Source organism: Monodelphis domestica, chromosome 6 (assembly GCF_027887165.1).
Source record: "Monodelphis domestica isolate mMonDom1 chromosome 6, mMonDom1.pri, whole genome shotgun sequence".
Lineage (NCBI taxonomy): Eukaryota > Metazoa > Chordata > Mammalia > Didelphimorphia > Didelphidae > Monodelphis > Monodelphis domestica.
In genome coordinates this window covers 282795346-282814219 of record NC_077232.1, presented here as the reverse complement: position 1 = coordinate 282814219, position 18874 = coordinate 282795346, and the positions used below count along the sequence as shown (strand labels likewise).

General features: G+C 37.5%; 1 protein-coding gene across 3 annotated transcripts in view; it reads right to left on the bottom strand.

Moving 5' to 3' along the window:
• Positions 1-6388, bottom strand: part of BMPR1B (bone morphogenetic protein receptor type 1B) — a 519978-nt gene extending 513590 nt beyond the window's left edge. For all 3 annotated transcript variants that reach the window (XM_056803301.1, XM_007495714.3, XM_056803304.1), the window contains exon 1: positions 6251-6388. The gene's annotated coding sequence lies outside the window, so the exon portion shown is untranslated. The remainder of the gene's footprint in view (positions 1-6250) is intronic.
• Between the last annotated feature and the right edge of the window lie 12486 nt (positions 6389-18874).

Sequence of the window (18874 nt, the reverse complement as noted above, 5' to 3'; positions counted from 1 at the left end):
TCACACAGCTAGTATCTGAGACAGGCTTTGAACTCATGACTTCCTGATTCTCAGGACCAGTGCTCTACCCACTAACCCTTCTAACATCCTCTAGGTAAAGTCCAGTGTGATTAGAAAAAGAGTGTTTGAATGTATTGCTTATAGAATATAACCAATGTAGGTCATGATAGTGTTTAGAGATCTTGGTCTCTTTTTTCCTCTTTAAGCATCAGTAAAGTTTCTCTTGGATTAAAAAAAAAAGACAAAAAGGGATTATTATCTAAGTATATGTTTTTCCTAGGATGTGCTCAGACAAACAGCTTGTGTTGCCTATTTGGGGAGAGTCAAGGAACTTATAGATAAAGGCAAAAAAAAAACCACCAGGCAAATTAGCAAATGATGAAGCAAGTGCTCATAGATTCAGCAATATACTGCGTGGCTAAAGCTTTCCACTGCCATCTTCTCCCTTTTTCCACAGCCTATACCTGCCCTCTTTAGACATCGGAGAGACAGGCTATGTCAAAAATGTTCAAGCAACAGGCAGATGCTTTTAGGTATATCTCAAGGCTCTTTCCTAATCTTCTACGGCTCAATCCAATGAACACCACACTAAAGCTAATTAAAGGCACTGGATTCCCAGAGACCAGATCCAGCAATCCATAAGAATTGAAGATTATGTGTGCATGTGTGTATGCGCATGCTAGCTTCACACCAATATACACACAAAGCAACATGGTTGGGTACACAGAGTGCTGGATCTGGCATCAAGATGACCCAAGTTTGAATTTTTCCTCAGACACTTCTGATATGGCCCTCAGCACAAACCATTTAACCTCCATCCACCTTAGTTTCCTTATCTGTAAAATGCAGATAATTACAGCACTTATCTCAAAGAGCTATTGTGAGAATCAAATGCATAACATATGTAAAACACTTTGCAACCCTGAAAATTATACATAAATGCTAGGCTATTATTGGTATCATTATTACTAGAAAGATTCCTTTCAAATAGCCTTACATAGATATAACAATGTGTCTGGATCCCCACTTCCACAACACACACACACACACACACACACACACACACACACACACACACACATACACACAGAGATATACACATACCTGTTTGTTAACTACAAAAACATGACATAGATTCAAAAAACCATTGAGTGGACCTCTATTTGATATTTTATTGCTATATACAATTATAGAGAATCAGGTCCAGAGATAGGTGGTCCTGGGTTCAAAGCTGGCCTCAGATCCCATCCTAGCTGTATGACCCTGGGCAAGTCACTTAACTCCCTTGTCTAGCCCATTTTGCTCTTCTGTTTTGTAACCAACCCACAGTTTTGATTTAGAAGGTAAAGGGTTTTAAAAAAAAAAAATATATATATATATATATATAAGATCAAAATTGATTCAGAGAAATGATGAATACAATGAAAAGAATATTTAACTTCCATATTAATTCCTGATCCACTTGTCATTTAATCATTGTCCTCTTCATTTCATTTCTACACTATTAAATTTAGTAGCAATTATTTTATTTCCTCCATAAGTCAAATATCAGGAATTTTCAACCTAGCATTGATCTGTGTGATGACAATTTTTATGCTGCATGTAGGCATACCTCAAAGATCACTCCTTGGTTCTCTGCTCTTCCCCTCTTTATAACACCCTCTCCCTTTTGTGTCATGTACATCCTTGACAACCTGATAAAATTAATAGATCCTTTTTGAGAATGTTTTAGTGTCCACACTGATAAAAGAAAAGTCAAGTTTCCATTAGAGATGAGTGATAATAAAGGTGTATTTTCTCCCATTCTAGTTTATCCCTTGAAGGTGATCAATCCAGAAACCCCTTGGTGCATAATGAAACCACAGACTGAAAATCCCTGCCCAGTGAAAAATAGTCCACTCTCACAATTCCAGCCATCACCTTTATGTAGATAACTCCCAAATCTTGCTCTTCAACCCTACACTATTTCCTGAGTTCGAGTGCAGTGCCTCTAGCTGCTTAGACCTTCTGGTTGCCACTATTACCTCAAACAGAGTATGTTTAAGCATAAATTTATCTTCTGGAAAAAGACAATTTTCCATCTTTATAAGGATTTCCTTCAGCATCCCCACAGTCTATCAGCCTCCAAACCTGTAGTTTATCTTTGTTTCCTCCTTCTACCTTACACCTTTCACAAATTCTTATGAATTCTTCCTTAAAGTTTTTCACATCTTTCTCTCCCTTTCAATTCCCATTACAACCATGTACTGCTAGCCAATCCTCTGGTAACTCACTAGTTATAATAGGTAAAAATGTAACTGTTCTCTCTGAATAATATTCTACAAACAAAAGGCACACAATAAGTATTTTTTCTATTGATAGCAACATCTTAATTTCTATATCTTTTTAATTTGATAGGAGAAAAAAATAAGAACTGAAAAATAATACTATCTCACTCAACCAGAAACAAGACTTTTGGTAACTTCAGCCATCAAATAGTTGTGAACTTTTAAATTGGAATAGAAAAAGGCTCCTGAGTAGTGAAAACAGCTGTGGTAACATCCATGTATTTGATTTCACAGAATGGGCCTCGAGATCCTTATTGACCATTGTCAGTGAATCTTTTAGAGTTTGAATGCCCAAACTGCACCTTCAAACTGCCTGTGAGCCCTCCTCCCTTGCTGGGCCAAGGGGCAGGGCATGTGAAAAACATCTGAGGGCCATTGGGTGGCTCAGTGGATTGAGAGCCAGATAGGGAGATAGGAGATCCTAGGTTCAAATGTGGCCTCAGACACTTCCTTGCTGTGTGACCCTGGGCAAGTCACTTAACCCCCATTGCCTAGCTCTTACTGCTCTTCTGAGAAGGAAGTTAAGGGCTTCAAAAATGTCTTCAGGGGCTATGGAGATGGGAAACAGAACTGTCCCCTCTGGCAAGTCACAGGCACACATGCCACATCTCCAACAGAGATAGACTATTTACTTATAATTCCAATAATTTGGGTTATCTGGTTTCCCAGCACATAGCAGATTAGACCCCACAAATTAAAAATGTCAGTAAGTTAACAGTACCAATGAGAAAACAAATAGAAAAACTATAGAACTATCCACAAAACCCACAACACTCTAGTACTGATAGAAGAAGTAAACAGGCTCTGAGGGCATTTGAGGCTGCTGAGGGCAATACAGCTGAGAATCACAAGACACTTGAGCTTAAAGTTAAATGTTGCCCAGTAAACTATATTTAAGGAGCAGTTTATTAGATTATGTAGTGACTTGAAAAGTGTTGAAAGCTTTGCTTTTGGAGCTTCAATTATCTAGAAATTTCACTATATTGCTCTATGAGGAGGCTTCATTCATTTTTCTTGTTAATTAACTAAAGGATAATTTCAGGCTTAGGAATAATATATGATTATCAGCTCTTCCTTATGAGCAAATTCAATGTGTGATTCTTATTATTTTATGTTAGAAGAAAAAGTTTAGCTGTACCAATATTTTCTTCTATATAGTTAGAAATAGTCTTTCCTATTTGCATGAAAGCAAAATAGGAAAAACATCTTACTTCATTTGCAATAAAAGCATCCTAAAATGCTCTGCCCTTTCTGAATATCATCTAAAAGGAAACTGTATTGTATAAGCTCTATTTCAATTAGTGTCTAACCAAGTAAAAGGGAATATTATATTACAAATTTCAGTTCTGTACATTTAATCAATAATTGTCACCATAACAAAAAACATTTCTGGTCTAATGAAGATTTGTCAGTCTCTTTCATCCAGCTTTCCAAACCTACATAAAAATCACAACTGTCCCCACCACACAGTTTGATTTAAAATATATCTCATGTATATAATTTCTGATTATAGACTTTTGAAAATCAAAGTAATTTGCAACAACCTACACATGTCTCATCAATCAATTTCTCCCATGAATCCCATGAGGGCTGAGGAAAAAGGAACTAGTTTTAATATTAAGTTCCTGAAAAAAATTAGGAAGGTAAATCTGCTGGGGATGGAGGTGGGGAGGGAGACAAGGGCACAGGGAACCATCACATGTATTATTCATAGCATAGTTCTTTCCCATTAGCAGATATAACTAAATTGACTAAATTTTGTTTCATGCAAGAAATACTTTTTAAGAGTTCTCTGAACTGGCAACTATTTTTTAAAATATATTGTTCACCTGAGGGAAATTTTCAGAGGAATATAAAATAGTGTTATGATTACAAATCTATAAATACAAGAATCACCAACCAATAGTAAAAGAAATTCACAAAATGCTGGTGTGTCTACTCAGTAGTTCAACAATATTTATTAAATCTGTTCTACTTGCTGGAGCAACACCTGAGACACAGATGGAAGGCCTCCTTAAAATAATGATTCATTAACATAACATAAACCATCTCTTATAACAGCAAGAGTTAACATTTTGATTTTCAATCAGTCTGGAATCCTGAGTAATGGAATCATAGCAATGAATACCATACAACCAAAAGGAAAAAAGTTAATTTTCTAAATAACAACACAAATTAAGACAAATGACAGTGAATGAAAATGTCAGCCAAGACAATGTTTTTCATATTTAAAAAATCCCAGGAAGCTAGAGTATGCCTGAATGTCAAAAAACATTTAAAAAAGTAAGCATTCATGTTTCCAATAAAAATACATATCAGCACTTAGACAGCAGTGCAGCCTTTTTGTATTATATAGTGATCTAAAAATTTGAAAATGTCACTGAGGTAGAAAATGGACTTTTCTGAAACTCTGGAAGGTTTCCTCTTTTTAAATGACTTGCCTCTCTTATTTTCTTCCCCATCCAAAATAATTCTCGACAACTGCAGTGTAAAGAAGTTAGGAACTAACTACAATAACCCAAGGTGTTTTCTAATGTACCTGTGTTATATTTGTCTATTTGACATGGACAAGCACCCACATTCTCATCGCAAGAAATGGTCAGGATTGCTCTCGTGGAGAAATTCAAAATACATGTGAGTAAACAGAAACAGACTGTTATCTTCTGAAGGGAACAAAGAGCTTTCCAAAAGAATTTTCCTAAATTACTTTCGTAGGCTTTTTTTCTCCCAACTCGAAATGATCTTTTTCTTTCCTACAGGCTTTTTGGCGTGGTACAGTCACTTTTTTTTTTTTTAAACAAATACTTGACTCTGTCCTTTGCTACAGACACTTTCCGTCTGGGGACTTGAAGAGCACTTTAGGGACACCCTTGTTCTGCTTCCACTCACCACACCTTCGTGGGGGCTGACTCGCCTTAATGAACCCGTCCAGGAGCCCCAAACAGCTAATATACAGGGGAAATCCTCACCCCTTGGTTCCTAACAGGCTTGCTGTTGTTTTTTCAAAGCTAGCCGTGCATCTAGGGAGGGACAACTGTCTTATCTGCACCGAGTACCTTAACACCCAGCAACTGATACACTCCGGAGAAACAGAGCTATGTGTGTTCCTGAAGAGGCAGGGGTGGAGGAAGAGAGTCCGAGAAAGAGAGCTGCCAGAGACAGACTGGAGAACCACACAAACCATTAGACAAACGGTTTGGAGGTTAGGACAAGAGGTGGGGGCCGGGCAAGACCCCCAGTAGTTTTGCTTCCAAGGCTCTAGCTTTGAGATAAACACACAGGTGGCTCTTCGCACAGTGCCGGGATCTCCTTTTGCCCCCCACCCCTGCCCTTAAGCGTGTCTAGTCTTTTCCAAATCCCACAGCTCAGTGATGATGGCAGGTCTCCCAAACCTGACTCTCGGACTGTGATTCAAGACTGCCCATTTTCCTCCAGTGCTCGCCTGAAGCAGCAGTACCTAACCAAGGAGTACTACCCTTCCTCCTCCTCCTTTCCCTTCTCCTCCTTCACCCCCTTCTCTTGGCTCACATCTTGCCGGCTGGGTCGGGGAGTCTGCACGCATCCCCCACAAATTAAACCACCTTCCCCACCAACTTAAACACTCTCAGAGCTGCCAAACCAGCTTCCCCCTCGCCCCTGGCAGTGGATCTGCTGCTGAGGAGAACGAAACCCACCGCAGCGAGTGGTTCTGGCCACCCGCAGCTTCCCCACTGCGCCTCTGCCCTGGTCAGTCCCTGTTCAGAACACCTGCCGAACCCCAGCTTCTTTCTCTGCGGGCCTCCTGATCGCAAGCCCTTCCTAAACTCTGCCTCAGCCGGCAAAAACACTAATGCTCCCGCCCTGCAAGTACCTCCTGGGCAAAGCCTAGAGTTCAGGCTCCAGCAATAGCAAACCTCTGCAACTTTTCAATGCTCCTAACTCACCAGACTTGGCTCGGCCTCCGACTCTGAGTCCCTCTCGCCTTGGGCTGCCAACGCTGCTGCCACTGCCGCAGCCTCTCTCCGAGCCGTTCGCCGCTCTCCAGTTGGTTTCTAGTCTGTTGTGGCGGCTGCTGCCGCCTTCTCCTTATCCCACTTCCCCGCCAAGGACCTTGAAGGTGAGGGCAGTGCCCGTGGCTGCCGAAGAAAGCTCACCAGACTCCGCTGCCCACTGCTGCTGCTGCTGCCCCTCCGCGTATGGACCACACGCTAAAGTTATGCCCCTTGTTGCAGCTGTTAGCGCCAAGGCTGCCGAGTTTTTCCTCCAGCCACTGGCTCCTGGGCTCCCTCGTTCTATTTTTTTTTTAACTTGCCCTCTCCAGCTCCCACTAGTGATTGAAGAGTGAGACCCAAATACTTAGCAGAGGGATTTTATGTCTCTTAACCACTTAGAGACACACAAGCTTAGAGATGGGACAGACTTCGGCTTTGCTGAAGCGAAGATAAATCTGGAGAATCGGGCTCTTGTCAATAAGTCTTCAAACATTTACTTATTAAACGCCTATCACGGGCCACGCATTGAGCTACCCACTGGGGATATAAGACTGTCCCTGGCCTCAAGGGACTTACATTTGTAAAACGCTGGACTTCTAACCGCAACGACAAATTCTATGGAAATGAAGTAGGTTTGACTTATCTCAGAAGCTGCCCTCCCCAACCCCCCACAAGTTTTGTGAAGAAATATTTTGGGGGGAGAAAGGGAGAGTCTTTGCCTCTTTCCATGAAAGTGGTTATTAGCTAACATTTCCCAGATATTAACACCCTGCTAAAACTTTATGGAATTCATAAAAGATATGATTGCCTCACTTATGGCAATGTGGGTAATTAAAGGAATAGATTTTTGTTTTTGTTTTTTTTCTACTTCGGGTTAAAACAAATCATTTAGGTTTTCAGAGGCTACATGAAGCCTCTAATGTGATGGTTAGAGAACTTTTCTGATGTATTAAAAGATGACGTTTTAAATACTGGTATATTTTTTTTTTCCTTTGGAATCTTCACCACTCTTTTCATACTTGTATGCCTTGGCTAGTCGAAGAATAAGTGTTATAACAGAATACTGTCTGCCTAGAATCTAGGCTGACTAGAGTTCTGTGGTTCCAGATCTTTCTACCTCACACTAAAATCTCTGCTTATAATTGAAACGTCATTGGAGTTAAACTGTTCTATTTTTCTTTTTCTGCCTTCATTCATTTTAAGTCCTTTCTCACTCCTTGAATGATTTTTCCTAAACAGGTGAGATCTGGCATTGACTGAACCATGGCTATCCTTTACTCCCTGCCTCCCAGGGCAATACCTTTAGAACCCATTGCTTCTCCCCCCCCCCCCTACTGTCCTTGCTATTTTATTTTTAATCAAATAACCATGGCTTTCTTTAGATTGTTGGACATAGAGGGAAGAAACTGAGGATTTTCAAATTCTACATCATATCACATATCTCCAGCAAGTGATTTAAACAAATGGGGAAACTTTATTTAAACATTATTTCAAGATATGTAATTTCAATGCCCTGTGAATCCCCTTTGTTGACACATATTTCAACCCCTCCACATATTAGAAGGTACTGTAAGCCACCCCCCCATATTAATTGCTTAATGACCAACTGTTATCTTAGTTATGTTGGTCTTCAAACACCAGCCCTTCCAGCTCTATGGGAGCTGCCAGATCTATGATTTTATAATTTTTAATTATTTCTATTATAAATATTTTGATTTGGTTTCGTTTTTTCACTCTACAGCCTGCTCTAAATCCCATCCAGGAATCCTTCTTTGTAACAAAGAAAATCAGTAAATCAAAACCAATCATTTCAAAACCAAAGAGTATGCAACTTTCTGCACATGAAATCCTCTACCTCTCTTTGGAAAAGAAGACCACTTCCATGTCCCCAGGCTCACCTCCATGCCACAATAAAAAATCTTTAAGAATTTTGAGAGTACAGAATTATGGAGGGAAATAGTGAAAAGGATGTTATAAATGATTTATTTTATTCATGTTGATAGAATTTTATTAATATGAGTTTATATATCTTCAGAATTAACCTAATTCTGTAATTGCCATTTTCTTTAAGACTTGATGGTGGGAGCAGATATGTGACTCAGTGGATAGAGAGCCAGGCCTAGAGATGGGAGGTCCTGAATTCAAATCTGTTTTTGGATACTTCCTAGTCATGTTGTTATTTATATACATTTACTGTTGTTGTTCAGTCATGTCCAAATTTATAATACAAGTCATACACCAATTGATAAATGCTAAAAAAACCCTATCTTTAAATAATTTTGAGAGAAATGCAAATTAAAAGAACTCTGAGGTACTGCCCCACCCCTATATCATTGACTAATATGACAAAAGGAGGAGATGTGGGAAAATTGGAGCACTAATACACTGTGGATAGAACTGTGAAATAACCATGCTGAAGAGCAATTTGGAACCATGCCAAAAGGGCCATCAAACTTGCATATCCTTTGACCCAGCAATACCACTCTTAGGTCTTTATCCCAAAGAGGTCAAAGATAATGGGAAAAGAACCTACTTGTACAAAGATATTTATAGGAACCCTTTTTGAGCTGGCAAAGAATTGGAAACTAATGGAATGCCCATCAATTGGTGACTGGCCAAACAAGTTGTGGTTTTTAATTAATTGTAATGGAATACTATTATGCCATAAGAAATGACAAATAGGATGGCCATTAAAAAAAACAACAACAAAAAGGCTTTTATGAAGTGATTCAAAGTGAAGTGTTAGGTAGACAGATGGATCTGGTATGCAAATCAAGATTCAGGGACTGGTATAGATTGCTGCTGGAGGAAATGCCTAAGGAATTGGTAGGCTCATCTGTATTCAAACTTCTGAGTAGAAAACGAGGTTTCAGATGTTATAGTTCAAGAAAAAGTAAAGCCAAGGTAATTTGACTAGATGATCTGAAGAATTTGGACCTCCCTTGCTTCTGACTGAGGAAGGAAAGACTGTGTCTGGGGTTGGTATTTAACAGCTACCATAATATTGTTTGAGTGAGAAATACCCATTGAATGGATCTCAGAGGAGGAGAGATTACTGAGGTTGTAGTAGAAGGGAGATCTATCTCAAAAGGGAGCAAAGTTTTCTCACTCCTCCTGACCCCTAGTGGGGATGAATGAATGTATAATCAATCTTGGAGGGTTCTTAATCTTGGCAGAGTGCAATCTCTCCAAACCTATAAAATTCATCTTGCTTTGCTGTACCTGTTTGCTTGTCTGAAAAATGAGAAAAGTGGATAAGATGATGATATTCTAGTTTCCCTTTCTAGCTATAGTATCTATGCCTTAAAAATATCTGCAGTCTACTTCATCATTGATCAGTTTATTACTGAAATAATTTTTGAGTCAACTAACATATTTCAGTCACTTAGATAACTTGGATTGGAGCTACTATTCAGAAATTAGTCAGGACCATGTTAAACAACTGCTAGGATATAGACCATCACATTAGATAGTTATGACACTCCCTAAATTCTTCAAGTTATCTTTCTGAGAAGACATATTTCATATTAATTGTCAAATTAAGATATTTATTTTTATATCCTTTGTAGACTAAGTGCTATGAATACAAAGGCAAAAATGAAGCCCCTGCCTTTAAGGAGTTTATATTCTTTTTTATTTTAACAAGAAATTTCCACATGAGTTTTCCAAAGTTATATAATCCAAATTGTCTCCCTCCCTTCCTACCTCCCAGAGGTAGCCTCCCAGAGCTGGCAAACAATTCAGTCTGGGTTATAAATATATATATTTATTATCATGCGAAACATGTTTCTATAGTATTCATTTTGTAAGTGAATAATCTTATAAAACCGAAATCCCAAAATATATACCCAAATAAACAGTGATAAATCATATGCTTTCATCTGCATTCTTACTCCAATAGTTCTTTCTTTGGAGGTGGGTAGCATTCTTTTTCAGAAGTCCATCCGAACTGTCCTGGATTATTGTATTGCTGTTAGTAGCAAAACCTATCACATTTCATTGTTCCACAATATTGCTGTTACTGATTACAACGTTTTCCTGGTCCTGCTTATTTCACTCTGCATCACTTCACATAGGTTTTTCTAACTCTCTGAAATCACTCTGTTCATCATTCCTTATAGCACAAATGTATTTCATCATATACCACAATTTGTTCAGCCATTCCCCAGTTGAGGGACATTCCTTTAGTTTCCAATTCTTTGCCACCACACAGAGAGCAACTACAAATATTTGTGTACAAATAGGTCCTTTCCCTTTAGTTTTATAGTCTTAGAATCTTAGAATTCATTAACCTGGATTTAACCATTTTGAATTTATCCTAACACAAAATGGCTGAGATAAAAGTTATAGTCATAAAGGAGTTTGCTAACCATCTTAAAAGTAGTATAATTAATGTCAATCTGAATTAATGAAAATTACTAAAATACTAATAATGAAGGATCTTTAATCTAGGTAATCTGGGTTCCCTCACAACATAGAGTTGCCAGTGTACCCAACATGGGCAAAGGAGAACAGACATCTATAGTCTCCTGGGAGAAAGTTTTAAATAAAATTCATTGAGGAGGAATCCAAGAGGCAGCCAGAGGCTAGAGAGTTATGAGGGAATGGTACACACCCTTAAGTAATTCATGGCTCTGGGATCTACCATAATCATGAGAGTCAGCAGCTGCATGTAACATTAAGCATTAACAAAATTATGATGTATTTATTATATATGATGCCCCAAAATTCTAAGTGCCAATTCAGTGCAACTTTTGGGACATCAGTTATGAGAACAAATTAATAAGTCCCCTTAAGGAAATAAAATTATATAATTTTCATAGATTTCAAATCATTCTTATATATTTATCTAAGGCAAGGTCCTAATCTAGGTAACACTACATTGCTCCATTAACCTAGAATCAGGAAGACTTATCATCCTAAATTCAAATCTGGCCTCAGACACTATTTATGTGACCCAGGACAAATCATTTAATCCTGTTTGCCTCAGTTTCCTCATCTATGAAGTGAGCAGGAAACCACTCTGGTATCTTTGCCAAGAAAACCCCAAAGAGGGTCAGGAATTGTCAGACATAATTGAAAAATGTATAGCAAAATGTTCTTTGGGTTCTCCCTGGGAAAGATCACAATGGCGGCAGAAAGCAAAAGTGTAATCACATTTTAATAACCATGAGGGGGACCTGGGAACATGACAGTACACAGGCAGATGCTATAGGCACTAGGGGATGGGTTAGTGAAAGAAGGCCGGGAAAAGGGAGAAATGGGAAGAGGGAGAGGGAGCAAAGGAGATGGAAAAATGGTCAGGAGGCAGAAGGTACAGTTCTCATTTTATATGGTTTTCTGGGTAAAGAGACTCATCTTTGCCACCTTGGAGTTATTTCATTTCAGAGATGTCGTTAAAACTTTACATTTAGCTTGTCCACAGCATATCAAAATTTTCAACTGTAATATTTATTGGGAAAAGGAAATAGGATTGGAAAAATGGGGATGAATGGGAGGTTTATTAATGTTTATTAATGTCAGTCTTATTTCCTTTCCACACAACACTACTTTTTGGTCTTTATTGTGGAGATCTTAAATCTGTTTGAAATTGAGATCATAAGACCAAAAAATCCTGATAGCAGCATCTAAATGGCTTCTTCTGATTCAGCACATACTACCAGGATGTGAATTTTAGTTAATATATGAAACAATTTATAAATTGTGCTCTTTTGATCTTTGGGGCATTTGTGCCCAACTTCCTGGTGCGGATTCCTTTGCAATCTTATTTCCTGCTATTACCCCTTTATATTGGCTATTTACAAGTTTACTCTACTGAGGTGGTCAGGGGACAAGAACAAGATATAATTTCAACATATCACTCCATCCAACACATTGCTGCCCTAATGATTTTCTTTTCTTTTTCACCCTTTACCTTCTGTCATGAACTCCATACTAAGTATCAGTTCCAGGGCAGAAACTGGGTAAAGGATAGGCAATGGGGATAAAGTGACTGCCCCAAGATCACTAGCTAGGAAGTGGAAGAAGCTAAATTTGAACCCAGGAACTGCCATCTCTAGACCTGACTCTCAATCCACTGAGCTACTTCACTGCCCCTCTAATAATTTTCTCAAAGAACTTTAATATAATCTTCTACCTGAAAATCTTCAGTGTTTGGCTATTCATTCCTCTTAAAGCACTGATGTCTAATCTTAAAATTACAAACTACCTCCTTGCCCTTATTTCCCTTTTTAGTTTAATATCTTGAACATTGGACAGCAGTTTTACATATAGTAAAATTTGTGTTGCACTTGTGCTCTTCTATTTCAAGTGCTGAGTGCCCAAATAACTACCCCAGTTTCAACGTTTTCCATGGGTCCACATCCACTCAGTTACAGTTTGTAAGCACTCACAATATGCCTACTTTTTCTCTAGTCAGTGAGAGGATGTCATTAAGAAAAGCAATTATTGATATTTCATAGTAAGGAGATTTATAATAGAGTATCCCCCCCTTAAACACAGAGTGCACTCTTACACAAATACATACATACATACATACATACATACACACACATGCATCAAAAGAGGGTGTGAGCATTCATAGTGTAAAAGAGATTTAATTCATTTCTTCTAATTTAACTGGGGACCTGGAGGCCCTTTTACCATAGAGATGTGTAAAGATATTTCAGCCCACTGTGAAAGGAAGTAGAAAACAGAAAGACAGGAAGCGAGGTTAAGAAGGGGATGTAAAAGGTCAGTGTGAGGACTTAGAGGGACTTTTTGACCTTTTTTGGGTTGTGAGATGGTTGGTTGTTGTAGTTGTTTGTTGGGGGTTGATTGCTGGTGGTGTGGGTTGGTGATTAGTTGGTGGTTGGGAGATCTCTCTCTTTCTCTCTATTTGCCTATCTGTCTACCATCTATCTATCTATCTATCTATCTATCTATCTATCTATCTATCTATCTATCTATCTATCTCTTTCTTTCTTTCTATTATCTCTCTCTCTGTCTCTGTCTGTCTGTCTGTCTGTCTCTGTCTCTGTCTCTGTCTCTCTGTCTCTGTCTCTGTCTCTGTCTCTTTCTCTCTCCTGCCTGGTGAGCTGAGCTGAAGGGTGATCAGTTGGACTTTTTTCTATAGGTAGTTATAGGGTAGCTAGTTGGGTAATTTCTCTTTCTATCTCTTTTCTATATTTCCCTCCTTTTACCATTTTCTCATTAAAACTAAAATTGTTAAAAGCTGCTCTCCTTATTTTGTCATACTCCTCATTTAACTCTTACAATAGAAATAATATATGGGGAATACATTAGGTATTCAAGGGGCTATTCACAACTGATGCTTTACGATGATGTTTTAGGGTGCTATTATCCCATTGTTCTCAGTATTATTTAAATTACATAAGCAGATCTTGATACTTATTAAGCATATTGTTTTCTCAGAGCATACTGCTTCCTGGGGATCAATGTATTTATTCATTGCTGTAAATAGTGGTGTCTCTGGAATGTTTGCTCATTTCTTAGAACAACAGTATTTCTCCTAAACTGGTAGTTTTTCCCTGTTTGGATCAACAGTTTCCTCCATTATTGATGATCAAAGCTACCAATCTCATTTAAAAAAGTAAGGCAGTATTCCCAGGTTGTCTTCTTGGGTCTAACTTTTTCTGAACCAGAACCCTATGTATGGGCTAGAGAACAGTCTTTTTGTTATAGATAATCTACTTACATTTAGCCATTCTTATAAAACTCCAAAGATTTGTGGATAAATGTAAGCTGGGGCAACAATTCATCAAGAAAGGAAAGGCCAACATTTAACCTACCTAGCCCAAATTTCTATTTTTATTATGTTTATATGCCCATAGAAAACACCCAATTCCTTTAGTACTATATTTTGGTTGTCAAAAAAAAATTGGTATTCTTCCACCAGTTTCTCTAGCTCATTACGTGCTCCCCCCCTCTATGTTTAAAGAAGTATATTTTCTATTCTACTCAACAACTTTCCTAAGATAGAATCATAAGATCATAACTGGAGCTAGAAATTATTTTCTCTCCAACTCCCTCATTTTACAGTGGGGGAACACTGGTGTCCAATGAAGTTAGATCTATGGTCACATAATAGTAGAGACAAAGTCCAGTCTCTAGGACCTTGATATCAAATCTTTTACTTCCAACTGTACCATGCTATCTCAGCTGAATTGAATAAAACAAGTGATAAATCATGTTTTTCTTTTGCGTTTCTTCTCCCATAGTTTTTTCTCTAGATGTGGATAGTGTTCTTTTTCATAAATTCCATGGGATTGTTGTTGATCATTGCATTGCCATTAGTCTCAGAGTTTATTGCATTTTATTTTCCCACAGTGTTTCAGTTAAGACATACAATGTTCTCCTAGTTCTGCTCATTTTACTCGTTATCAGTTCACAGAGGTCTTTACAGTTCATACAGAAATCCTCCACTTCATCATTCCTTATATCACAATAATATTCCATCACTATCATATATCTCAATTTGTTCAGCAATTTCCCATTCAAGGGACACCTTTTTTTTTGTTACCACAAAAAGCACACCTATAAATATTTTTGTACAAACATTTATTTCTCTCTTTGGGGTACAAACCCAGTAGTGGTATTGCTGGATCAAAGGACATGCATTCTTTTAAAGCCTGTTGGGCATAATTCCAAATTGTCCTCCAGAATGGTTGGATCAATTCACAACTTCACCATCAATAAAATGCCCACTATTAAAGTTATGATCAGTATTGTTATTTTAATACATATCATCAGTCTAATCTCTTTTTTGTTTTTATATTCTATTTACAGATATGGCTTGTGAAATCTAAAATGACAAAGTAAACAAATATTGAAACCTCTGAGCATATCAATTGATTAAGCAACATATATCAATTGCATCATTAATGGGGGATCAGAATTCCTCACCTTGGCACTAGACCCCCAAATACAGGAAGAGACAGATTCTTCCCCATTAAAAGAAAACAATTTCCTACATAGAAATTAGAATACAAGATATGTAATTTGAATCTAATTGGAGGAAAGATTAGGGCCTTTCCAAGGTGGGAAGGAGAGAACAAATGGGTGAAATTTCTTGAAATCAGAAAAAGAGGTGCCTTATTCCCCCCAAGTGTCTGTATTCAATTGAAGGAACAAGGAAAGAGTAACTGGTTGGCCACTATGAGGTCAGTTTCCAGATAAAACAAAAAACTCCTTGCTTTGCTCTTCAAATTTGACTGAGTTTCTGGTCAGCCAAATCTAGGTCTTCTGGTTAACAATCTATAAAAAACAAGAAGAAATGGTACAATTTTCCAGCTATGCAAGGCAGGTTCAAATAATGCCATAAGTTTCCTTACAATTCCCATAATTGAATAAAGTTTTCTTAAAGACAAAAATTAAATAGAAAGAGAACTGAGCTACCTTAGAATTGAGTCATTTGATGGAATCAGTGTGATTCGCTCAGTTCTCTCACAGATTTCCCTCACACTTTACAAAAGATACCTTTTAACAAAGTAAAAGTTAAGTAAAGTAATATTACAGTGACCTTCCCTGACCTTCCCTGAAAGTACATTTTATATGCAATGCAGCCATATCTTTATTTTTATATTAAAAGAAATCTATTTTCTTTTCTTCCTATCCTCTATCCTATTTAAAAAAAAAGAAAAAGAAGATAAACCAATCTCTTAAAAATACTCAGTCAAGCAAAATAAAATTACTACAATGGCTCTTAAGTAAGGTGAAATCATGACAAAACCAGAAGAAATAAAAACAATAATAAAAACACATTATACACGTTTTTTTGCTAACAAAATGGAGAACAAACTAGAAATAAATGTCTTCATAAGTCTGTGTGTGTAGTAGTCTCTCAGTAACCGAGGATGACTTTGTGCGTTTTTGTGCACAAAGACACTTGTGCATAAAGATTTAAGTGGAAAAGTCGATGCACAGAGACAGTCCCACTCTCTCAGCTTTGGAAGCCTGGGCCCATTGGCACGAAGTCGTTACACCTGGAGACTTCCTCAGCTGCATTGGATGGCTGTGTTGTCCTTTGTGCTCCAACACGCCCTAAGCACTCCACAGTGCCTTGCTGTGTGGCCATCTCAGCTGTTGAACCTTCTTATTGGTTTCTTCCATCTGTTGAACCTTCTTATTCTTTTCTTCCATCTGTTCGGCCGAAGCAGTCTTCACATGCTGGGTGAGCAAAGCCCTAATTCACCAGGGGTCCACAACGACCCGATGGCTACCCTCGCAAGGTTTAGCTGGCCTGTCGAAGCCCTTGCCCGGGGTGTGGCCACTGCCGCATGCTAGCAGCTACTAGGAGCCACAAGTGAGAGCTGGGTGTCAGGTGAGGGTCAGAGGTGGAGAGCTGCCCTAGGAGGGCACGACAAGCCCTCCATTCCAAAGATATTACTCCTCCCTGAGAACCCCATACACCCCTCATAAGTCTAATGTACCCCAAATGACAGAAGATCAGAGATCTTAAACAAATATGAGAAAAGGAAATATAACTAACTATAAAAATTACGGGAGAAAAACTGGTCTTGGTGGATTCACAGGAAAAGTCTATCAAACTTTTAAATGATAGTACTAATACCATACAAATTATTCTCAAAAATTGAGATAGAAAGCATCTCACTAGAATCTTTTTAGGAGAGGAATATGATCCTAATAGTTGAATCCCATGGAAGGATAAAAGAACAGGAAAAAAAACTGTAGAATATCATTAATGAATATCAATTCAAAATTTTTCAACTAAATCCTGGTGGATAGACTATAACAATTGATTCAAGAAGTTACTCATTATGAACGCATTGTATTTATAGTGGGAATGCAAAGATGGTTCAGAATTAAGGAAACAACCGTATCAAAAACAAAACATACAAAACCATCTAGTTATCTTCATAAATGCAGAAAATAGCCTTTGTCAACTACACTGTTCATTTCCACCAAAAACCCTATAAAAGATAAGCATGGGTAAAACTTTAAAAAATATTATAGAAAGCCAATATCTAAAACTGAAAGCAAGCATTCTAAAGAATGAGAATAAGATAAAAGATTTTCCAATAAAAACAGGATACCAAGTCTCTCTGCTATTCTTTGATATAATTCTGGAAATGTTAGCAAATGCAATGAGACAAGAGAAAGAAATTAAAGGCATAAAGAAAGGTAAAGAGGAAGTAAAGCTGATGATTTCATGGCATATCGAGACAAAATTTCAGCAAGGTTGTAGGTTACAAAATGAACTTTCAAAAATCAATTACATTTCTATATATAATAATAATAAAATCCAAGAAGCAATAATAGAAAGGATAATCCTATTCTACACAACTACAAAATACATCAAGTATCTAGGAATCAATCTATGAAAGCATGCAAGACAAATAAATTCAAGAAAAACTCAAATAACATTCAGTGCTTAAGACTGGGTCATAATAATATAATATAATAAAAATGAAAATATTATCAAATAATTATCACAATTACCAAAGTCACTTTATACATTTAATGCTGTAACTATTAAATTACTAAGAAGTTTCCTTATATTAACATGCTGGTTACTATTACAAAAACATTTGTTATTACTCAACAAAATAACAAAATTCATTTGGAAAAACAAAAGAACTAAACTATAAAGAGAATTGTGAGAAATGCAGCTCATGATATAGTTGTAGATGGATTCAGAACTGGTTGAGTTATCTGTCTTTAAGAGTGATAATTAGTACATCTACTTATTTGCTTTGAAAGAAGCATCCCAGGAATTTATTCCTAACCCCGTCTTATCTGTCTTTTTTTCTCAGCGAGAAGGCATACATATCAGATTATAAGATGACATAGATGTTGGAGAAGGATAACTCATAAAAATGATAGTTAAGGTCTAAAAAGATCAGGTCACGTAAGATTGATGAACTTGGGGAATTTAAAGTGGTGTTTTAAAAAAAATTTCTTTTTAACCAACTGTATGAATACTGGATTCAGCAAGTGTGGCTATGCCAAATTTTATGTGAAAAAGATCCAGGAATTTCAATGAATTACTAGTCCATATGAGTCAACGTGTCATAATACAATGTGTTTGGTTCTTAGCACTACATTTTAGAAAGGACATTGACAGCTGCAGTACATCTAGAAGAAGATGATGGGGTGGTGAGAAGTATAGAAATTATGTTATTTGATGGTTTAGGAAACGTAGAGGGATGCTTAGCCTTGAAAAGAGAAGATTTGGGGGGAATATGGTAACTACTTTCAAGAATAATAAACAAAGTTCTCACATAAAACAAAACAAAACAGAAACAGAATTACTGCAAAGGGACATGAAGTTGATGCAGTAGACAAAAACTCTCTAAGTATTGTCACAATAGAATAGTCCTAGAGAGTGGGGTGGGGACAGTCAAATGAGGAAATCTAGTCAAGGAAAAAACAAAATAAATCAATAAAAATCTATTAAAGAAAAAAAGAGGCTTGTTCAAAATTCCTTCTGAGAAGTGGTGAGAGCCTGCACTAGAGTGGAAATTAGGGAAATGAAAAGGACAGATGAGAGAGATGTTGTGGAAGCAATTATTTGGGCATTGGTTAGGGAAGGCAGCAACAAGTTTACAAACCTGG